This window comes from Microtus oregoni, unplaced genomic scaffold, assembly GCF_018167655.1.
Source record: "Microtus oregoni isolate MIOR12 unplaced genomic scaffold, Mior012 000059F_ref0000304, whole genome shotgun sequence".
NCBI lineage: Eukaryota > Metazoa > Chordata > Mammalia > Rodentia > Cricetidae > Microtus > Microtus oregoni.
The window spans coordinates 3,842,967-3,868,046 of record NW_024543835.1 but is presented as its reverse complement, the minus strand read 5'-3'; the positions used below and the strand labels follow the sequence as shown (position 1 = coordinate 3,868,046).

The window sequence follows — 25,080 nt, the reverse complement described above, 5'->3', positions numbered from 1 at the left end:
AGGAGTTTCCTGAGGGGAATGCCTTGCTGACAGGGATAATTACAATTAGCAGCTGTGGGGCCTCTGGCTCGGCAAAAGTAACCCATCCACCTGTCAGCATGTGCAGCAGGACAGCAAAAGCTGTACCTCGCTCCCAGTCCAACACTACTGGAAGCCATGCCGCCATGCAATAAGACACCAGCACTTGGAAGCCAGTTGACAACATTTACTTCGAACGCTCAAATTTCTGTAACTCTGCTGCATGGGCTATGGAGCCACAGGAAATCACAATCCATATTTTTTCAGTTGGGTGTGATCATTCTTATTCTAGCATCCCTAACGCTGCTTACATATACGTAGGAAGAGAGGACATCCCCACAGAGATGAGAGGGGTCTAACTATTTATATTCTGTGAAAGGAGAGTGGAAAGATGCGCTACTGTTTAATAACTAATAACTGATGGACTTACAAAACTCATCAGTGTAAGATATCTTCATGTTCTGTATCTTGGATTTTTTCAATGAGGAAGAGTTTATAAGAGCTGATTTTTAGTTAGATAGATAGAGAGATAGATAGATAAGGAGATAGATGATATGTTAGATGATAGATAATAAAAAGATAAGATAGGTAGATAATAAATGATTGATAAATAATAAATGATATATAGGTGATAGTAGATAGATTGAACATCACAGTCAATTATTTTCTACTTCTCTGAAGTAGGTATAAATTTCTTTATCTCTTAAATCTTGTCCAGCCTTAAGAGCTTACACACCAGGAGAGAATATGGGAAGTAATTCTATCTAGCCCAGTTAGAATATATTGTAAGATGTAAAAATTGTAAACATATTTTACTTTATTGAAAATAGTTTCCTTATTCATATATACTGATCATAGTTTCCCCTCCCTCTACTCATCCCAATACCTTCCCATGTTCTTTTCCCTCTATATCCACTCCTCTTCTGTTTTAGAATAGAACAGGGTTCAGGAATGGAGAGGTGGTTCAACCATTAAAGGCTAGGCTCACAACCAAAAATATAAGAAAAGAACAGTCTTCTAAAAGATAACAACCAAATGTGACAAAATAAAAACATAATATGATAAAACAAAAGCTATCTTATTGAAATTGGACACATCGATCCAACAAGAGAAGATTCTCAAGAGCAGACAGAAGAGTCAGAGACACGCTCGTTCTCACAGTCAGGAGTTCCACAAAAGTACTAAGCTAATAGCTGTAGTCTATATTCGGAGGAACTGGTGGAGACCCATGCAGGGTTTGAGCTTGCTGCTTGAGTCACTGTGAGCTCATAATGCACCTTGCTTAGCTCCTTCAAAGGACTAGGTTTTCCTATGTCTTCCATTCTGCCTGGCTCTTAAAATCTTTCTGCTTCCTGTTCCCCAGGATTCCATGAGATCTGAGGGAAAAGATTTGATGGAGATGCTTAATTTATATTTTTTTAAAAAAGAGATGCTAACAACTTTTTAAATTTATTTATTTATTAAAGATTTCTGTCTCTTCCCCGCCACCGCCTCCCATTTCCCTTCCCTTCCCAAATCAAGTCCCCCTCCCTCATCAGCCCAAAGAGCAATCAGGGTTCCCTGTCCTGTGGGAAATCCAAGGACCACCCACCTGCATCCAGGTCTAGTAAGGTGAGCATCCAAACTGCCTAGGCTCCCACAAAGCCAGTACGTGCAGTAGGATCAAAAACCCATTGCCATTGTTCTTGAGTTCTCAGTAGTCCTCATTGTCCGCTATGTTCAGCGAGTCCATACTTTTATATAGCTCTTTTAGAACTTTGGGACAACCATGTTGTGAGGAAATCTAAGCTAGCCAGCATGAAGGTTAAGTGGAGAAGAGACTTGATCTATGTCATGGCTCCATCATCCAGAACATGTCATCCAAGTCATAGTCCTAAATAATGAACAATAGAGATGAGTTGTTCCCACAGTATCTCATCCAAAGTTCCTGAATCACAATTTTAATACAGAATAATAATAATTATAAATGTATTATTTTAAACACATATATCAGAGAGATGCATAATAGAAAATTACATAAAAATTACACATTTGTGGATCAAGTTGAGAAGAATTGTCAATTAAATTAAATTTAAATGAGCTTTGAAGACACTAATAAGGACCTCAAGAAATGACAAAGAAACGTCTGACAGATGAAAATACCAAGATCAATATAAGTGAACAAAGGTTATGATATTCCTCCTACATATACAACTAAGTTTTCATCAGCTACATTTCATGGGAAAAATAGTGATAATGTTAAACTTAATGGAAATTAATAAAACAAAATTGGAAGTAGTAAAGAAAACTACCTGATAATTTAATAAGTACCCACATTTGTTAAGACTATACACTACTTTGAGTGTTTCTTAGTTAATAATAACTACAAAATCATAATGTTTATGAAGATATTAAAGGCCCATCATTCAAAACATGTAGTCAAACTGCTACAATTCAATAATAGAACAGTCTTTGTTTATTCATGAACAAAACAAAAATTATATTATTTTTACCTTCTGCATTTTAAAATGTCTGGTTTTACTGTCTTGGTGGCACATGCCTTAAATCACAGCATTTGGGAGGCAGAGGCAGGCAGGTATCAGAGAGTTCAAAGCCAACCTGACATACATAGCAAGTACCAGGCCAGTCAGGGATACATAATGAGACCCTGTCTCAGAAAAGTTCAAAACAGGCACTTGAGGGATGTCTCAGTGCTTTTCTAGAGCTCCCGCGTTCAGTTGCTAGCACCATCATGGCAGTTCTCAAGCTTTTGTAACTACCACTTAAGTGGATCCAATGTCATCCACAAGCCTTTGTGGGCAATGTAAATATAGACGATACAAACAGGTAAAACACCAATCCACATAAAATATTAACAAATATATATTTTTTTCTTTTTCTTTTTTATTTATTTATGAAAGATTTCTGCCTGCTCCCCGCCACTGCCTCCCATTTCCCTCCCCCTCCTCCAATAAAGTCCCCCTCCCTCATCAGCCCAAAGAGCAATCAGGGTTCCCTGACCTGTGGGAAGTCCAAGGATCACCCACCTCCATCCAGGTCTAGTAAGTTGAGCATCCAAACTGCGTAGGCTCCCACAAAGCCAGTACGTGCAGTAGGATCAAAACCCATTGCCATTGTCCTTGAGTTCTCAGTAGTCCTCATTGTCTGCTATGTTCAGCGAGTCCGGTTTTATCCCATGCTTTTTCAGACCCAGGCCAGCTGGCCTTGGTGAGTTCCCGATAGAACATCCCCATTGTCTCACTGTGTGGGTGCACCCCTCGCGGTCCTGAGTTCCTTGCTCGTGTTCTCTCTCCTTCTGCTCCTGATTAGGATCTTGAGATTTCAGTCCGGTGCTCCAATGTGGGTCTCTGTCTCTGTCTCCTTTCATCGCCTGATGAAGGTTAATATTCAGGAGGATGCCTATATGTTTTTCCTTGGGTTCTCCTTCTTATTTAGCTTCTCTAGGATCACGAATTATAGGCTCAATGGCCTTTATTTATGGCTAGAAACCAAATATGAGTGAGTACATCCCATGTTCCTTTTTTTGGGTCTGGCTTACCTCACTCAGGATAGTGTTTTCTATTTCCGTCCATTTGCATGCAAAATTCAAGAAGTCCTTGTTTTTTACTGCTGAGTAGTCCTCTAATATGTATATATTCCATACTTTCTTCATCCATTCTTCCATTGAAGGGCATCTAGGTTGTTTCCAGGTTCTGGCTATTACAAACAATGCTGCTATAAACATAGTTGAGCATATACTCTTGTTGTATGATAAGGCCTCTCTTGGGTATATTCCCAAGAGTGGTATTGCTGGGTCCAGGGGTAGGTTGATCCCGAATTTCCTGAGAAACAGCCACACTGCTTTCCGAAGTGGTTGCACAAGTTTGCATTCCCACCAGCAATGGATGAGTGTACCCCTTACTCCACAACCTCTCCAGCAAAGGCTATCATTGGTGTTTTTGATTTTAGCCATTCTGACAGGTGCGAGATGATATCTAAAAGCTATTTACAGCAAGCCGACAGCTAACATTAAATTAAACGGAGAAAAACTCAAAGCCATCCCACTAAAATCAGGAACACGACAAGGATGTCCACTTTCTCCATACCTCTTCAAAACAGTGCTTGAAGTTCTAGCAATAGTAATAAGATAACTAAGGGGATCAAGGGGATTCGTATTCGAAAGGAAGAAGTTAAGCTTTTGTTATTTGCAGATGATATGATAGTATACATAAGCGACCCTAAAAACTCTACCAAAGAACTCCTACAGCTGATAAACTCCTTTAGTAATGTGGCAGGATACAAGATCAACTCCAAAAAATCAGTTGCCTTCCTATACACTAAGGATAAGAAAGCAGAGAGGGAAATCAGAGAAGCATCATCTTTCACGATAGCCACAAATAGCATAAAATATCTTGGGGTAACTCTGACCAAGGATGTGAAAGATCTATTTGACAAGAACTTTAAGTCTTTGAAGAAGGAAATTGAAGAGGACCCCAGAAAATGGAAGGATCTCCCTTGCTTTTAGATTGGGAGGATCAACATAGTAAAAATGGCAATTCTACCAAAAGCAATCTATAGATTCAATGCAATCCCCAACAAAATCCCATCAAAATTCTTCACAGATCTGGAGAAGACAATAATCAACTTTATATGGAAAAACAAAAAACCCAGGATAACCAAAACAAATATTTTTTAAATGTTTAAAATTTAAAAAAATGGAAAAGCCAAAATAATTTATTTTTGCTTTATAGCTCATATGTGTTAGTAGAATAGGTATATATAGAGTTTCATACATGTTCTTACAGAGACACATCTCTATGCCATTTTTATAATTTATTTTGGAGACTAGGGCTTAGCTGGTAAAGGCACTTTCCACCAAGCTGACGACCTGAATTGGATCCCAGAAACCCACATGATGTAAGAGAGACTTGACATCCAAATGTTCTCTTCTACCTCCACACCTATGGCATGGCATGTGTTCCTGCTCTGTCCCCACCATAACAAATAAGCAAATGTGAATTAACCTTTTAAGTGTACATACAGAATAATGGATTTCATTGTGGTATTTTTCACATAGTTATCCCCCTTCATTAAACATTATTTAACCATTAGATATAAAGCCTAGGTCAATATTACCTTCATTTCTCCATGTTCAGGCTAAGAGCCTAAAACTAGACTGGATCGTAATCATTGGGGGGAGAACCTACTATAATTATTCTGCTAAATGGACATGACAATAAACTGAATTCGAGTTATCTGTCTTATACCCATTGATCTCTCTCTCATTACTCAACATGCATCAGAGAAGCATCTATTTACAGGCGATAGTGATCAACATAGCTACTCACAACTGAACAAGGTGTAGAGTATGGCGCTGCAGAATGTTTAGCCCTAAATGGAATATTTGTATCACACCCCTCCTTGCAAGGATCAGGGATTGTTGCGGAAGAAGGAGTGGAAATAATGTAAGAACTAGATGTGGTAAAGGACTACAAGAACACAGTATCTTTTGAACACACTAGGGTCAATGCGCATATGAAGGGACAGCAGTTATGACAGCATCCACAAGGCCTATGCAAGTTTAAGGCAGACTAAATCGAAGCATGGCAGGAGGGGGTGAGCATGGAGTTCCACCCATAGCAAAAGAATTATCAGCAATTGACAGGTTCTTGGAGACAGACATTCTGTGTTCTTTCAAAGTGTAGCCCTTGGTGAGTTGAAATGCTTCAGTGGAAAGATAAACATCTAAGAATATGTGAGCAGCATAAATCGGATTTGATGGGCTTTTCAATAAAGAGAACACAAATTTGAGTGGGTAAGAGGGGATGTATCTTGAATGTGTGGGGTGATGAAGGTCAACACACTTTTTACAAGATTTTTTGGTGTGGGAGGTCCTTCTGTCTATGTGTTGATTTTATTGGTTAAGGAATAAAGAAAACTGGCTTGGCCTGTAGCATGGGAGGAGAAAGGCAAAGTTAGGAGAAGCCATGGATCTGCCTCGTAGTGATGCACAGATTAGGCATGGAAAGCGAGGCTGAATGCTGGGAGAGAGAAGGGTGGAGTCAGGGAGAAGCCATGGAGCCACTGCCAGAGACAGATGTGCTGAAATTTTAGCTGGTAAGCCTCAGCCATGTGGCAATATACAGAATAATAGAGATGGGTTAGTTTAGGATATGAGTTTAGCCAGAAATACACTTACACTATTGGCCAAACAGTATTGCAAATAATATGGTTTTCTGAGTGGTTATTTCATGGCTGGGTGGCCAGGACAGACAAGCAACCCTTCCCCCAACAAATTTTCAAAGAAATAACAAAAAAAATCTGTTTATAAATATGCTATAGACACAAAGGCTATAAATTGTATACATTGCATTTGAAAATAACAGACACATTAAAGGGACTAACACCTATTTTCAGCAAAAGACATTACCAGTACTCTCCATTCCCTGGATTCTCTCTAAACCCATTGGTGAGATTGTCCTGGGTTTTGATATAGTGTATTAACATTCATAAGGTTTTCTTTCATATATATATATATATATATATGAAATATATATAAAATAAAAGTGAATCAAGTCTGTGATTCACTTTTATTTTCCTCTTATAAAAACCCTTATGTGGTGGCCACAGCTGGAGCCTTGGTCCTCTGAACAGAGACTCTGCCATGGGTTTTCACAAGATGGTCAGTGAATTCCTGATAAGGAGATTTGGTGAACACAGTCTCTTTCCAGAGGTCTGGGGTCAGGTAGCTGTAGGTCTTACAGATGGCATCAAAGGTGGCCTTGGCAAAGTTGCCCAGAGTGGCAGTACAGCCCTGGCTGATGTGTAGCAGTCATCAATGCCAGCCATCATCAGTAGCTTCTTGGGCACAGGAGCAGAAACTATGCCAGTGCCTCTGGGGGCAGGGATGAGACGCACCAGCACAGAACCACAGCGACCTGTCACTTTGCAAGGAACAGTGTGGGGCTTGCCAATCTTGTCCCCCCAGTAGCCTCTCCACACAGGGACAATGGAAAGCTTGGCCAAGATGATGGCATCTCGGATGGCAGTGGCTACCTCCTTGGAGCACTTGACACTGAGACCTACGTGACCATTGTAGTCCCCAATAGCGACGAAAGCCTTGAACTTGGTCTGCTGGTCTGCCCTAGTCTGCTTCTGCACAGGCATGATCTTCAGAACCTCATCCTTTAGGGAAGCTCCCAGGAAAAAGTCAATAATCTCAGATTCCTTTAATGAGCAGGGAGAACAGGTAGATCTCCTCTAGGGACTTGATTTTCATGTCCTTAACCAGGTGGCTCAGCTTGGTGACAGGAATCCACTCCTTGTCTTCAGCTTTACCTCCGCAAGCCCCTCGGCCTTGGCCTCGGCCACGGCCTAGACCATGGCCACGGCCCCTCAGACCGCTGCCGAATCCTCTGCGGAAGTCGCCACGGCCTCCTAATCCTGGGCCCTCCCTCTGCACCCGGCGTCATCCGCCATTTGGTATTTTCGAGAAGAAGAAGAAGAAGCTTTTTTGATATTTTTTATTTATTTTTTAAAGAAATCCTGTTTATTTTATGTACTAATCCCAGTTACCTCTCTCTCCCATCCTCCCACTCTCCCCACCTTTCCCCTACCCTGCCCTCAGTCTTACTTAGAGAAGGTGAGGCCTCCCATGGGGAGTCAACAAAGTTTGGCATATCACTTTGAGGCAGGACCAAGGCCCTCCACCTTACATGTAGGCTGAGCAAGGTATCTCTCCAAAGAGAATGTGCTCAAAAATTCCAATTCAAGCTAGTGCTTGAATATATCCTGGTCCGGCTGCCAGAGGCCCCATAGACTGCCCCAGCTATACAACTGTCACCCACATTCAGATGGTCTAGTTTTGGTCTATATACATCCCCCCCACTGTCATTCCAGTCAGTGAACTCCCCCACAAGCTCAGGTAAGCTGTTTCTGTGGGTGTCCTCATCATGGTCTTGACCCTCTTTTCTCATATTATCATTCCTCCCTCTCTTCAGTTGGACTTTGGGAGCTCAACCCGGTGCTTAGCAATGAATCTCTGCATCTGGTTCCATCAGTTGCTGGATGAAGGTTCTATGATGACAATTAAGATAATCATCAATCTGATTATAGGGGTAAGCCAGTTCAGGAACCCTCTCCACTATTGCTTAGGGTCTTAACTTGGGTCATCCTTGCAGATTCCTGGGAATTCCTCGTGTTCTGTAAGGCAAAGGACACAGTCAATAAGACAAAATAGCAGTCAACTGAAAGAAAAAAGATCTTCACCAACCCCAGTTCAGACAGAGGACTTATCTCCAAAATATATAAAGAACTCAAGAAACTAGACATCAACATACCAAATAATCTAATTAAGAAATGAATTAAAGATCTAAATAGAGAACTCTCAACAGAAGAGTCTCAAATGGCTGAATGACACTGAAGGAATTGCTCAACATCCTTAGTCATTAGGGAAATGTAAATCAAAATGACTCAGATTCCATCTTACACCATTCAGAACGGCTAAAATCAAAAACACCAATGATAGCTTATGCTGGAGAGGATGCAGAGTAAGGGGAACACTCCTCCACTTTGAAACTTACTATGGCAGTTTCTCAAAAAAATTGGGAACAAATCTACCTCTAGACCCAGCAATACCACTCTTGGGCATATACCCAAAGGATGCACACCCATACCACAAGTACATTTGCTCAACTATATTCATAGCAGCATTATTCATAATAGCCAGAACCTAGAAACAACCTAGATGCCCTTCAACCAAAGAATGGGCAAAGAAAATGTGGTACATTTACACAATGGAGTGCTACTCAGTGGAAAAAAAATGACATTTTGAAATTTGCATGCAAATGGATGGAACTAGAAAAAAAACATCCCGAGTGAGGTAACTCAGACCCAGAAAGACAAACATGGTATGTACTCACTCATAAGTGGATATTAGATGTAAAGCAAAGGATAACCAGCTTATAGTCCATGACCCCAGAGAAACTAGGCAACAAGGAAAACCCTAAGAGGGACAGATATACATGGATCCCCCTGAGAAGGGAAAATAGAGAAGATCTGAGAAAATTGGGAACATGGGGTGATGTGGGATTCCTGTCTGTATGCTGTGAACACCATTGGTTAATAAAGAAACTGGCTCAGCCTTGCTAGGGTAGAACAGAGCAAGGCAGGGGTGGTAGTGAGATGGGAGGTGGGTTGGTGGTGTGGGAGGGTGGACTAAACTGAATGCTGGAAGAAGGAAGGCAGAGTCAGGGGAGAAGCCATGAAGCCACTGCCAGAGACAGACACATTGAATCCTTGCCTATAGGCCACCAGCCTCATGGTAAAATATAAAATGATGGAGAGGGGTTAATTCTAGATGTAAGAACTAGCTAGCAATACACTTAAGTAATTGGCCAAGCAGTGATTTAATTAATACAGTTTCTGTGTAGTTATTTCGGTTCTGGGTAGCCCTGCTGAACAAGTGGCCTTCCTTACAACAATGAGTAGTGGGAGAAGGGAGGGTTGGCGGGGAGAGGGAAAGAAGAAGGGAAGGGGGAGGAGAACATAAGGAAACAGGACGGATGAGAAAGGGGAAGGACAGAGAGGGAGAGTAAGGAAAGAGATCTCTTGATTGAGGGAGCCATTATGTGGATAGCAAGGTTTACTTTTTAATGGCGTGTGAATATATTGCCAAACATTTAGGATTTCCTAATAAGAATATGAGAAGATTAGATTCAAAGTCTATACATTTTTGGAGAGATGACTCTCTCCTTGAATGTTGTTTTTTTTATTGTTGTCATATAATAATGGCACCCACTTATGAGGTAAAGTATGTTTTGATATATGGATATACTATGTACTAATAGCAAGGTATCACTTCATCCATTTTCTTGCTTTTTTTTTCTGAAATGATGTCCTGCTATGTACCCAGGCTGTCCTTGAAATCCTGATCTCCCTGCTGCTGCTTCTTGAGTGTTGAGATTACAGGCAGGTACCATCACATTTGACTAACCTTGCATATTTTTCATTTCTTTGTAGCAGAACACTCAAAATCCTCTTTCCTGTTTGAAAAACCCATTCTGCCAACTATAGACACCATGCTCATGTTGCTCTCATGAGAGAGTGTGGTTAACCAGGGAGAGTTGGGAGGGAAGCCAGAATCTGGCGATATTGAACAAGGGATACAAAGTTACGTTTAAGCAGTAGGATTAAGTTCAGGGGTTCCTTTGAACCCTATATTTTACCCTTTTGTAAAGTTGATACCTGAGTCAGGAATTTGTTTGTGTGCACTGCTTTCTAACATTCTGTTATGTGACTATGTCCCAGTCTCTATTTTATTTTATTTTGCTGTTCATGGTGAGTTAGTTGCTTTCAGGAACAAGACCACTGTGAGCATTTCTTTTGGTTTCCTGGCATAGATACAAGAAGTTCTCAAGTGTATATTCTTAGAGATGAAATTACTGGGATACAGATATATACAGGGTCAACTTTCCTCTCCTAAAGTCAACAAACTTCTGCCAACTGGGCACAGATGCATACATTACTTTTAGTTCTTGTCAAACCTTGCTATGATTATCTGATTTTTGAATTTGCCAATGTGATGTGCACAAAATGATACCCCATGAATTAAAGTTGCATTCACCTCAATGGTAATAAGGCTCAGTATCTTTTTGTAAGTTTGTGGTCATTTTTAAAGTCTCCCCTTTCCTAAAATGTAGGAATCCCTTTGTCAATAGCACAGTGTCTTAACTATTATGCTATTAAATATCTGACATTGTTTTCTTTTCCTAGTATATTTGCATGAAGTTTTCAAATATATGTTTTAGGCGATGGAATGACTAGGCTACAGATATGAGCTCATATTTAATTTTGTTACACAAAATTAATAAAACAAGAGGTCATGATTTGAAAGAAACAGGGAGGGGTATATGATGGAAGGGCTTGGACGGAGAAAAGGGAAGAGAGAAATTGTGTAATTATATTATAATCACAAAAATAAAGGGAATAATTTGAATAACTTTTAAAAGAAGTATTGCACATGGGCTGATAAGATGACTCAATGGGTAAAGTGCTTGCTGCCAAACCTAACGACCTGAGTTTGATTCTCTGGGATATACATGATGGCAGGAAAGAACTGACACCTGTAAGCTGAACCTTGACCTTCAAATGGAAGGGTGCCATGGCTTGTGTATGTGAGCATGTACACACACACACACACACACACACACACACACACACACACAGAGAGAGAGAGAGAGAAAGAGAGAGAGAGAGAGAGAGAGAATGATTAAAACCCCTTTTATAACATTTATAACATAGAAAAATCTATTGTTTTTTTTTAAATTCTGTTATGCTCAGTGGTCTTGCCAGCCTATCTTATTAGTTCAAATATTTTACATATAGACCTTCATATAACTGAAAAACATAAAGTACTTTCTTTTTCATACCATTCTAAAGACAAAAGTCTTTAGAAATTCTGGTCTTATTACAGTGATGGCTCATCTAAAATAATACTGCCTAGAGGCTGGGAAGCCGAGTAATGGTGTGGAAACAGCAAGTCTAAAAACCTCACTGGTGTATAATAGAAAACTTACTCCTCATCTGTGATTCTTGCCCATATTGGATTGGTTATAGGATCTGCAGATTGTTTTACTTCCAGAATCAAAGCTGGAGAGATTGTTCCCTAATACAGCATTTCCTGAGGGATACGTATGTCAGAATCACATTATGATTCTTAAACACTCTTTCAAAAGCAAGGCATATCACTAACAGTCAATGTCACTAGCCATTAGCTAGGTGTGATTACAGAGTCCTAAATAGGAAGTAGCAGTAAATATGTTGAACAACACTGTCAAAATAAAAGATTCACTCCAGTATTTGCTAACAGAAGGGAGTGTATTTTGAGGACCATGACTTAGAAGATGATTTGTGACTTTTTTTGATAATCCATCCTTATCCTATTATTTCTGCTTTCTCCTAATTGACAACATCTCTCATACACAAATATGAACCTCACTTCCCATCAGTAATCATAAGATTTTCCAAGACCTTTTCATCCTGCTCCTCTAGTAATGTTCATGCCCTATTTTCTTTCAAGTAGACTTTCTTTCTTTCTTTATATCCTGATGGAGTAATGACTCTTTCATAACCCTTCACTAAATAAATCTAGATTTCATAACTGGAATCCCTGAAGCATATATTTTCATACCATCAGACCGCTGATTGACTATATACCATTTTGTGTTATTTCAAAGTTGTTCTGTGCATTTTTTATTTTCTATTGCAGACTGTTAAGGCTGGTCATGTTGGCATATGACTGTAATATCAACACCTGGGAATTGAGGCAGGGGGATCAGTAATTCAAATTCACCCTTAGCTAAATAGTGACTTTGAGGCCAACCTGGGCTACACGAGATCCTGTCACACAAAAGCAAAATAAGGAAGAAAAGGAGGTGGGGTGAGAAAGGAGGGGGATGAAGAAAAAAATTGAAAAAAATTAATAGAAAAAATACACAGAATCTTCTACATAATACTTGAAATATATGCTTGTTTCATTATTAAGCGTATCCATTTGCAAGCATATGGAGAATGAAAAATAAATCATAATAGAGAAGGAGTAGCAATGGGTTTTTTGGACATATGAGCTATAAGATAAGTAGAACATATATTCTAAACAAAATGTATTTTGACTCCAAGAAGTGATAAAGTATCATATCAAATCAAATGTCCATGTTAATTTCTGATTGTTTTATAGTAGCTACACACCAGTAACTCCCTTTCTGGTCACGCATATCCTATTTGAGAAACATAAATAATACTGGTGACTGTTCAGCAGATTATTGGCAAAATATAGCTACGGCTAGCCATATGGTCTCCATGGCTCTCTGTTAGCACAACTATGTTGTTTCCAAGTGCCATCGGTTTATTTATTCTCTTTGTTCTCATCTTTCTAACTACATCATTAGTAGGCTGTGTAAACTTTTGTAGTCTATGATTCAGAGAGTTCTCTCTCTCCGTTCAATTTATACCTTCTGCCAAATGTTTTAACCCATTACTTTTCACTGAATATTTTAAATAACTAAATTACGTGATTTGAAAATCATACTTTGGTCTGTGAGACTTTCTGTTTCTTCTTGCTTGGGATAACTTGCCAGATGATGGTATCCTTAGAGTCTATTTCACCAAAATGATGTTCTGCCCCATCAGTCCCAATTGAAGTAGGTGTTTAATCAGTACTATTTTTTCCCTTCATTAAGCTCTCTGGCAGAAAAAAATGATTTCTTTTGTACGTTTCCGATGTCAACTCCAATGTTCTCTCTATAAACGAAAGTTGGGTACATAGTAAATACTTACTGATGGACTTCTTCCAGTCTTCAATTGGGCATTCTGTGAAGATGATGACATTATTGGTTCTTTTGAACCATATAATGTTTTATAGGTATATATACAATTGGGTTTTGTGTGTGTTTGTTTGTTTGTTTTGTACCATAGATACTACAGTTTTTCAAATGCTAGGCAAATGTACTACGAATCAGTTTATCTTCAAACCTCTTTTTTTTTTACATTTTTATTTTGAGACAGGATTTCATTAAATTACCCAGGCAGGCCTTGAACTCATTATGTAGCCTAAACAGACCTTAAAAAGACAATCTTCAGGGGCTGGAGAGATGGCTCAGGGGTTAAGAGCATTGCTTGTTCTTCCAAAGGTCCTGAGTTCAAATCCCAGCAACCACATGGTGGCTCACAACCATCTGTAATGAGGTCCGGTGCCCTCTTCTGGCCTGCAGACAGAATATTGTATACATAATAAATAAATAAATATTTTTAAAAAAGACAATCTTCATGCCTTCGTATCTAATGTAGTAGTAGTACCCTTTTGTGTGCTATGAGACCCAGCAGGTCAAGTTCTTAATGGACTGAATTTTAGAAAACTAGTCTCCCCCTCATGTATATTATTACAAATAGCTACCATTGGAGTATGTCTAAGAGTGTGCAAACATAAACGTGCACATACACAGGGTTGTATTTGGTCAATTCTGAGATGGTGCGAAGGATTGGACATTTAAAAGGGAAAAAAACAAATGCTTATTTTGCTATGGTATGACCACCTGGCACTGTGCCAGAGTCTTTACATGACTGAAGCTTCTCATTCATTGTGCAAATGTCTCTTAAACTTTAATGTGCACAAAATCAATGGAAGATCTTGTTAAATAAAGTGTATCTGGGTAACATCCTTCAAGTTTTTGATTCAGTAGAAGTAAGATGGAGTTGAAGAATTTTCTTTCATCCCATGCTTAGGTGATCAGCTTGCTCCTGGTCTCTGCAAACTTTGAGAATGACTGTATTATGACAGCTCTGTGAAGTAGGTATTATTAAACAGATGAGAAAATAGATAAAGAATACACATTTCTCAACTTTGTGCCTTTAGAAAAATCCTGGCAATCACTAGAATCCACATTCCTTGAATTCGAGGGGACAAGAAACCAGTAAGGTTATACAGAGAAAAATGCAGTTTGTAAATACAGCACAATGCTCTCAAAAAAATATTATCAAAACAACATCTATTGGATCTAGTTCATGCTTCTTTCATCTTCTCTCTGCCAAACACAGACCTAATGGTTGTATGAGCTAATGTAGGTATTTCATCTTTAACTTTGTCTTGACATTCAACAATTCTATGACCAAATTGTTTTGCTATGCTTTCCACATGTCCTCAAATGATCACACCCTGTTATTAATGAAGGCTACTTCAATGGGGATACATTGAAACTTTAGTTCAGCATAAAAACCATGAGTCAACTCCACAAATCGTTTGTATCTTTCTTACGAAGGGGTTGTTTGTCACTTGCTTCTCAATTTCCACATTGCTAATAAACATCATACTGAATGGTACTGATACATAAGTTCATTATCAGTAATATAGACATCAACTTTATGTTGACTTCTCTAGTTTTTAAACTGTATGAAGATCCATATTCTTTTTTTATTCTTCTCTCTACAATACATCTTGACTGTAGTTTTCCCTCCCTCCACTCCTCACAGTGCTTTATCTAATCTCTTCCCCAGATCTACTCCTTCTCCACTTCCCTTCAGGAAAAAAACAAACAGGCCTACCAAAAATATAAATCAAATATGGAATAACAAGTTACAATAAGACTAGGAACAAACCTTCATTCATATCAGGGCTGGCAGAGGAAACCCAGTAGAGGGAAAAGGGTTCAAAATCAGTTGAAAAAGTCCAAGATACCCCTTACTCCCACTATTAAAAGTCCCCCAAAAAACCAAACTAACAACCACGAGATATGCACAGAGGACCTAGAACAGACCCATGCAGGCTATGTGATTGCCAGTTCAGTCTCTATGAACTTCTATGAGCCCTGCTTATTCTGTGGGCTGTGTTCTCTGTTTTCTAAAATTCTTCTTTTACCTCTTCTGTGGTATTCCCCAACCTCCAAGGGGAGAGGAATCTGATGGAGAGGTCCAATTAGGGCTCTCTTTCTGCATAATGATTGACTGTGAGTCTTTGCATCTGCTCTTATCAACTGGCAGAGAAAATCTCTCTAATGACATTGGGCAAGGTACTGATCTCTGAGTATAATAGAATATCATTAAAATCATTTTATTGATTCATTTTCTGTTAGGTTTCTTGGCTATTGAGCCCCTGGTTCCTGGACATCCAGACAGTGTTACATATGGGCTCCTTCTTAAGGCATGGGCCTCAAATTAGGCCAGTATTAGTTGGCCGCTCCCACAAGTTCTATGCTTCCATTACCTCAGCACACTTTGCAGGCAGGATAGATTATAGATAGAAGGGTTTGTGATTGGTTTGATGTTCCAGTTATACCATAGGAATTTACTTTGTTAGAGATGGTTTAGCCATTAAAGGCAAGGCTCACAACATATATATATATATATATATATATATATATATATATATATATATATATATTCTTATAGTCTCAAAACTGCTTGAAAATCTTTAATATTTCAATTATATTTGTACAAAGATATATTTCATATAGCTAGGTGATCTTCAAATACTTAAAAAACCTACAGAATATGGCATTTAAATATTTTAATAACTTCGAATTCTGTTGACTTGAGACATGACTATATCTGGTAGCACCAATCTACTCCCAAGAGAATGATGGGCACCAAAGACACTCCATATAGAACTTGTTTTCCTCTTGGTGAAACTGGCCTATTGGGCAAAGAAGTACCCTTGCCTCAACTTCTGACAGTAAGTATGCTGTCCAATCTGGACAAGCAGGATACAAGGAAAAGTGACTGCTGAACCTTGCTAAGACAGGGTAGGGCAGTCTTTCAAATTTTCCTCCTGAAAATGGTCTGTCAGATATTTTAGGCTTATAGCCAAAGCTGGTTTCCCCAAGGTTGCAGAGAGATTTTGGGTACCTGTCCAGGCAACCAGCTGTTTCTGCCATTTCTTACATCCTTGGGAAGTTGATTGCTTGAACTTCCTGCTTACTCAGGTAATGTTATTTTCCTTTTCAGGCCTTTGTTGGGTTTGAAGATTAGATAGTCACAGTTACAATTCTCTCATATTGTACCTAGGGAATATTAGGTACAAGACTTAGACTCTTTGGCATAAGACAGCTATTAGAATAATCTCTGTTATTTCCCAATTACATATGACCTAGGTATTTAGAATATATTTCTTGCTTGATGTTGTTCTTGTTGGTTGTAGTTTCATCTTTGCTTATGTTATTACCTTCTTTCTTCTGCACAATATTTGATAGCTGTTTTTATTGTATATAGTTTTTTTATTGCGAAAAGAAGAAAAGAAAAACATAAACAAAAAACAAGTTTCCACCTCCTCCCAGCCTCCCATTTCCCTTCCCCTCCTCCCACCCTTCTCCCCCTCCTCCCACCCTTCTCCCCCTCCTCCCACCCTTCTCCCTCTCCCCCCACTCCTCCCCCCCCCCTCTCCAGTCCACAGAGCAGTCCGGGCTCCCCGCCCTGTGTTAAGTCCTAGGTCCTCCCCCCTCCGTCCACATCCAGGAAGGCGAACATCCAAACTGGCTAGGCTCCCACAAAGCCAGCACATTAAGTAGGATCAAAACCCCCTGCCATTGTCCTTGGTGTCTCATCAGCCCTCATTTTTCGCCATGTTCAGAGAGTCCGGTTTTATCCCATGCTTTTTCGGTCACAGTCCAGCTGGCCTTGGTGAGCTCCCCATAGATCAGGTCCACTGTCTCAGTGGGTGGATGCACGCCTCGTGGTCCCGAATTCTTTGCTCATGTTCTCCCTCCTTCTGCTCCTCCTTGGGACCTTGGGAGCTCAGTCCGGTGCTCATGTGTGGGTCTCTGTCTCTATCTCTATCCATCACCAGATGAAGATTCTATGATGATATGCAAGATATTCGTCAGTATTGCTCTAGGATAGGGTCATTTCAGGTTCCCTATCCTCAGCTGCCCAAGGAACTAACTGGGAACCTCATCTTGGGCACTTGGGAGCCCCTCTAGGGTCAAGTCTCTTGCCCACCCTAAAGTGACTCCCTTAACTAAGAATTGTGGTTCCGTGCTCCCCTATCCACCTTTCCTTTATCCCAATTCTCCTGTTTCCCCAGGTCCCCCCTCCTTCTCTTCTACCTTTTCTCTCCCCATCTCCCCTTACCCCCATCCCACCCCACCCCCAAGATCCCATTTTCTCCCCGGAAATTTGGTATACTTCCCTTAGCCAGGAGGATAACTATATGTTTTTCCTTGGGTTCACCTTCTTCCTTAGCTTCTTTAGGTTCACCTATTGTAGACTCCGTGGTCCTTATTTATGGCTAGAAACCAATTATGAGTGAGTACATCCCATATTCATCTTTTTGGGTCTGGGACACCTCACTCAGGATAGTGTTTTCTATTTCCATCCATTTGCCTGCAAAATTCGAGAAGTCATTGTTTTTTACCGCAGCGTAGTACTCTAGCGTGTATATATTCCATACTTTCTTCATCCATTCCTCCATTGAAGGTCATCTAGGTTGTTTCCAGGTTCTGGCTATTACAAATCATACTGCTATGAACATAGTTGAACAAATGCTTTTGTCATTTGATAGAGCATCTCTTGGGTATATTCCCAAGAGTGGTATTGCTGGGTCCAGGGGTAAGTTGATCCCGAATTTCCTGAGAAACCGAAACACTGACTTCTACAGTGGTTGCACAAGATTGCATTCCCACCAGCAATGGATGAGGGTACCCGTTCTTCCACAGCCTCTCCAGCAAAGGTTATCCTTGGTGTTTTTGACTTTAGCCATTCTGACAGGTGTAAGATGATATCTCAAAGTTGTTTTGATTTGCATTTCCCTGATTGCTAAGGAAGTTGAGCATGACCTTAAGTGTCTTTTGGCCATTTGAACTTCTTCTGTTGAGAATTCTCTGTTCAGTTCAGTGCCCCATTTTTTAATTGGGTTAATTAGCATTTTAAAGTCTAGTTTCTTGAGTTCTCTATATATTTTGGAGATCAGACCTTTGTCTGTTGTGGGGTTGGTGAAGATCTTCTCCCAGTCAGTAGGTTGCCTTTGTGTCTTAGTGACCATGTCCATTGCTTTACAGATGCTTCTCAGTTTAAGTAGGTCCCATTTATTCAATGTTGCCCTTAATGTCTGTGCTTCTGGGGTTATACATAGGAAGCGATCTCCTGTGCCCATCTGTTGTAGGGTATTTCCCACTTTCTCTTCTATCAGGTTCAGTGTGTTCGGGCTGATATTGAGGTCTTTAATCCATTTGGACTTGAGTTTTGTGCACGGTGAGAGATATGGGTCTATTTTCATTCTTCTACAGGTTGACATCCAGTTGTGCCAGCACCATTTGTTGAAGATGCTTTCTTTCTTCCATTGTATACTTTTAGCTCCTTTATTGAAAATGAGGTGTTCATAGGTTTGTGGGATACAATCCGGGTCTTCTATATGATTCCATTGGTCGACTTCTCTGTTTTTATGCCAGTACCACACTGTTTTCATTACTGTAGCTCTGTAATAGAGTTTGAAGTCAGGGATGGTAATGCCTCCAGAAGATCCTTTATTGTATAGGATTGTTTTGGCTATCCTGGGTTTTTTGTTTTTCCATATAAAGTTGATTATTGTCCTCTCCAGATCTGTGAAGAATTTTGATGGGATCTTGATGGGGATTGCATTGAATCTATAAATTGCCTTTGGTAGAATTGCCATTTTTACTATGTTGATCCTCCCAATCCAAGAGCAAGGGAGGTCCATCCATTTTTTGGTATCCTCTTCAATTTCTTTCTTCAATGCCTTAAAGTTCTTGTCAAATAGATCTTTCACTTCCTTGGTTAGATTTACCCCAAGATATTTTATGCTGTTTGTGGCTATCGTGAATGGTGAAGCTTCTCTGATTTCCCTCTCTGCTTCCATATCCTTTGTGTATAAGAGGGCGACTGATTTTTTGGAGTTGATCTTGTATCCTGCCACATTACTAAAGCTGTTTATCAGCTGTATAAGTTCTTTGGTGGAGTTTTGGGGGTCGCTTATGTACACTATCATATCATCTGCAAATAACGAAAGTTTAACTTCTTCCTTTCCAATTCGAATCCCCTTGATCCCATTATGTTGTCTTATTGCTATTGCTAGAACTTCAAGCACTATATTGAAGAGGTATGGGGAGAGTGGACAGCCTTGTCGTGTTCCTGAGTTAAGTGGGATGGCTTTGAGTTTCTCTCCGTTTAATTTGATGTTAGCTGTCGGCTTGCTGTATATAGCTTTTATTATATTTAGGTATGACCCTTGTATCCCTAATCTCTCCAAGACTTTTAACATAAATGGATGTTGAATTTTGTCAAATGCTTTTTCAGCATCTAATGAAATGATCACATGGTTTTTTTCTTTCAGTTTATTTATATGCTGGATTACATTGATAGATTTTCGTATGTTGAACCAGCCCTGCATCTCAGGAATGAAGCCTACTTGATCATAATGGATAATTTTTCGGATGTGTTCTTGGATTCGAATTGCCAGTATTTTGTTGAGGATTTTTGTGTCGATATTCATGAGTGAGATTGGCCTGTAGTTCTCTTTCCTGGTTGAGTCTTTGAGTGGTTTTGGTATCAGAGTAATTGTGGCTTCATAAAAGGAATTTGGTAATGACCCTTCTGTTTCTATATTGTGGAATACATTAAGGAGTATAGGTATTAGGTCTTCTTGGAAGTTCTGGTAGAATTCTGCATTGAAACCATCTGGTCCTGGGCTTTTTTTGGTAGGGAGGTTTTTGATAACAGCTTCTAATTCTTCGCGACTGACAGGTCTGTTTAGATTGTTCACCTGGTCCTGGTTTAGTTTTGGTAAATGGTATTTATCTAAAAAAGCGTCCATTTCTTTTACATTTTCCAGTTTTGTGGCATACAGGCTTTTGTAGTAAGATCTAATGACTCTCTGAATTTCCTCTGTGTCTGTGGTTATGTCCCCCTTTTCATTTCTGATCTTATTAATTTGCGTGTTCTCTCTCTGTCATTTGATTAGTTTGGATAGGGGTTTATCAATCTTGTTGATTTTTCTCCAGGAACCAGCTTTTTGTTTCATTGATTCTTTGGATTGTTTTCTGTGTTTCTATTTTGTTGATTTCAGCCCTCAGTTTGATTATTTCCAGTCTTCTACTCCTCCTAGGTGAGTCTGCTTCTTTTTTTTCTAGAGCTTTCAAGTGGGCTGTTAAGTCTCCAATATGTGCTTTCTCTGTTTTCTTTAGGTGGGCACCTAGTGCTATGAACTTTCCTCTCAGGACTGCTTTCATAGTGTCCCATAAGTTCGAGTATGTTGTTTCTTTATTTTCATTGAATTCCAGGAAGACTTTAATTTCTTTCTTTATTTCTTCCTTAATCCAGGTATGGTTCAGTAGTTGACTGTTCAGTTTCCATGAGTTTGTAGGCTTTCTCGGGGTAGCATTGTTGTTGAATTCTAACTTTAATCCATGGTGATCTGATAAGACACAGGTGGTTACTAATATTTTTTGTAACTGTGTAAGTTAGCTTTGTTACCAAGTATATGGTCAATTTTCGAGAAGGTTCCATGAGCTGCAGAGAAGAATGTATATTCTTTCCTCTTTGGGTGGAATAATCTATAGATGTCTGTTAAGTCCATTTGCTTCATTACCTCGATTAATTCTCTAATTTCTCTGTTAGGTTTCTGTCTGATTGACCTGTCCATTGGTGAGAGAGGAGTGTTGAAGTCTCCCACTATTATTGTGTGCGGTTTGATGGCTGCCTTGAGTTTTAGTAATGTTTCTTTTACGTACGTGGGTGCTTTTATATTAGGGGCATAGATATTCAGGATTGAGACTTCTTCCTGATGAATTGTTCCTGTTATGAGTATAAAATGTCCCTCTCCATCTCTTCTGATTGATTTAAGTTTGAAGTCAACTTTGTTAGAAATTAGTATGGCCACACCTGCTTGTTTCTTAGGTCCATTTGCTTGATAAGCCTTTTCCCAGCCCTTTACTCTGAGTAGGTGCCTGTCTTTGTGGTTGAGGTGTGTTTCTTGTAGACAGCAGAATGTTGGATCCTGTTTTCTTATCCAATCTCTTAGCCTGTGCCTTTTTATAGGTGAGTTGAGCCCATTGACATTAAGTGATATTAATGACCAGTGGTTGTTAACTCCGGTCACTTTTTTAGTAGTAGGGTTTGTGTGTTTTCCTTCTTTGATTTGCGCTGGTGAAGAGTCTCTAGATGTCTGAGTTATTGTGGTCATTGTTGGACTCCTTGGTTAGTGATTTTCCTTCTATTATTTTCTGTAAGGCTGGATTTGTGGCTACATATTGTTTAAATTTGTTTTTATCCTGGAAAATTTTGTTTTCTCCATTTATAGTGAATGAATGTTTGGCTGGATATAGTAGTCTGGGCTTGCATCCGTGGTCTCTTAGTTTTTGGAGTACATCTATCCAGGACCTTCTGGCTTTCATGGTTTCCATAGAGAAGTCAGGTGTAAGTCTGATAGGTTTACCTTTATAAGTAACTTGGCCTTTTTCCTTTGCGGCTCTTAATATTCTTTCTTTATTCTGTATATTTTGTGTTTTGATTATTATATGGCGAGGGGATGTTTTCTTTTGATCCATCCTATTTGGTGTTCTGTATGCTTCTTGAACCTTCATAGGTACATCTGTCTTCAGGTTGGGAAAGTTTTCTTCTATAATTTTATTAAGTATATTTTCTGTACCGTTGAGCTGCACTTCTCCTTCTTCTACTCCAATTATTCTTAGGTTTGGTCTTTTTATTGTGTCCCATATTTCCTGAATGTTTTGTGATGAGAGTTTGTTGGACTTGCTGTTTTCTTTGATCAGAGCGTTTATTTTCTCTATGTTATCCTCAGAATCTGAGATTCTTTCTTCTATCTCTTGTATTCTGCTGGTTATACTTGATTCTGCAGTCTCTATTCGTTTACCTAGATTTTCCATGTCCAGCCGGCCCTCTGTTTGTGTTTTCTTCTTTGCCTCCATTTCAGTTTTCAAGTCATGAACTGTTTCCTTTATCTGCTTGATTGTTTTTCCTTGGTTTCCTAGGGTATCATTCACTGATTTACTCAATTCCTCGAACTTTCTATTATACTTCTCATCCATTTCTATAAGGGCTTTTTTTATATGCTGTTTAAGGGTGTCAATCACTTTCATGAAGTCAGTTTTTTCTACTTCTTCTTGATTAAGGTGTTCATGTCCTCCTGTTGTGGGGTCACTGGCTTCTGGTGGTTTCGTGTTGTTTTTCAGATTGTTGGGAGAATTCCTGCATTGGCGTCTGCCCATCTCTTCCTCCCAATACTCCCCTTTGGATCTTCTTTTACAGGATCAGGTCTTCTTGCCCACTGATGTACCTTCCCAGTGATGTCACTCCCCAGAGTTGTTTCTCCACAATGATGTTTCACTCGGTGCCCAGATTGAAACTCCGCGATGCTTGGTTAGCTCGCGAACAAAGGGCCCACCCCGCTAGCTGTGGGCAGGCTATGGGAACAAAGGAGCTACCGGCCACCCCTTTGTCCTCCGGGTTCGGGTTCGGTCCCAGCACCCTAGCAGGCTGAGCAGGGAGGTGCTATGCCCCAAAAAAGGGAGGGAGGGAGGGAGACAGGGGGTGTGGGGATCTGGATGTAAGCTGAATGGGATAGGAAGAGAGAGGCGGTTTGGGCAGTATAGCCCCTGTAGGATGGCCAGGTAGTGTGGGCGGGCTGAGGTATGTTCCCAGCTGCCGCAGCACTCACTCACCACAATGATGTTTCACTCGGTGCCCAGATCGAAACTCCGCGCTGCTTGGTTAGCTTGCGAACAAAGGGCCCACCCTGCTATCTGTGGGCAGGCTATGGGAACAAAGGAGCTACCGGCCACCCCTTTGTCCTCCGGGTTCGGGTTCGGTCCCAGCGCCCTAGCAGGTTCTTGTATATAGTTTTATGTTAGGATTACAACCTTTTTATTTAGAAAAAAAAGGGAAGCATTGTAGGGTTTCAATCCCTTTAGTCAATGGCTTTTGGGGATTATGAATCCTCAAGTATAGTTTTCTCTGTGGGTATAACAATTTATAAGCTTAGGGACAAAGTCTCTCCTTCTCTTGTTCTCATGCTCTCTTGGGAGGTCATAGCAGAGCAGGTGGCTTGTTCTTCAACTCTGGACAAAACGACTGGATGAGGGGAGGTGGATCAGAAGTGGCATCTAAGCTGTTCTGTATTGGTGAGTTTTTACCCCTATTTTATACCTAAATAAATTCTTGGGAACCCTTAACAGACTACAGTGGCTTCTTGTAACATGAGCTCTCATCAGTAACCATGGTTATCATAAATGCTATCTTAATTTTCCTCTAAGATTAAGGTTTAATCTTACTTAATCATCTAAAATACATATAATTTTCATACATAAAAAATGAGGAAAGTTCTAACTGAAGGTCATTCTATAAACTACTTACTATATTCTCCACAAAAATGTCAGTGCTATAAAAGATGAGAGAGAGAAAGAGACTACAGATAGAAAAAAGTGAGGCATATGATCCTAGAATGGATGTTTTCTTACTTTTTAGTTTAAAAGATATTGAGAGAAGTGATACGTATTGTAATATGAACTGCATAATAATAAAAATATCACACCACTTTTATTTCCTAAGTATTATGTTCATGTAGTCAATATTCTTTTATTAATATATATATATGTATAAGTATATGCAATTCTTTAATGTTAATGTATCCACAAAAGTTTACAATCCTTAAAGCAATGATGTTTAATGGTGGGGTCCTCAAGAGGTGAATAGACCATGAGTGCTCAGCATTCATGAATGGATTAATGTTATTGCAAGAGCAAGTTAATTATAAATGGAGGGCTTTCATACAAAAAGTTGAGCTTTCTGGTGCTCTTTTCACCTCCTGCACATGTGCCTTCTTTTGCACACCAGGCTTCCAACATGAGATGCCATAGCAAGAAGATTCTCTGTAGCTGTCGCCTTGGGATTTTGTATTTCTCAACCTCCACAGTGCTTAGAAATTTCTATTCATTCTTAATTACACAGCCTGTGGTATTCTGTTTTAGCAACAGAAAACAAATTAAGAGAAACTGACCAGGTTAATCATGTTACATTCCCACATGGCTATCTAATTAATTAACAGTAGTCCCTATGATGCTGGCATTCTGGAGACAGTTCTGGAGTGTTCTAGAGGCTGTAGATTTAGAGTGGGAACTTCTGACTATCTAAGCATAGGCTTAGAATTGAAGGAGGTGGCCTAACACCTTTCTTGATATTTTGTTGCCTAGATTTGGACTGGGATGAACATGAAGTGTCTGTTCTAGAGACCTAGTGATGTAAGAGGAGAATCAAAAGCCAAGTGAAGAAACTCTTTTTCTTAAAAGAGGTGTCCTTCCTGTGCTCTGTCTGCAAGAATAGTATACACAATATCTTACATTACATTGGGTCATATTAATTCTTTAAATTGAAATAGTATTTTGTTGAGCAAACATTTTTTTACAATTAGCCTGTTCAACAATCTTGTGGAATGGCTGTTCTTATCCACATTCTACTTGTGAAGAACTGCCCATAAACACATCAAGTGAGTGTCTAACTTCATATTGCATTTAGATTTCAGGACCCCTTGTAAGCAGAGCCTGGAGTGGAGATTCTTATTCAAGTGGT

The 25,080-nt window shown here is 39.6% G+C and overlaps 1 pseudogene; it reads right to left on the bottom strand.

The window, feature by feature from the left end:
• Positions 1-6,610: 6,610 nt before the first annotated feature.
• On the bottom strand, positions 6,611-7,476 carry LOC121439054 (annotated as a pseudogene).
• Positions 7,477-25,080: the final 17,604 nt, after the last annotated feature.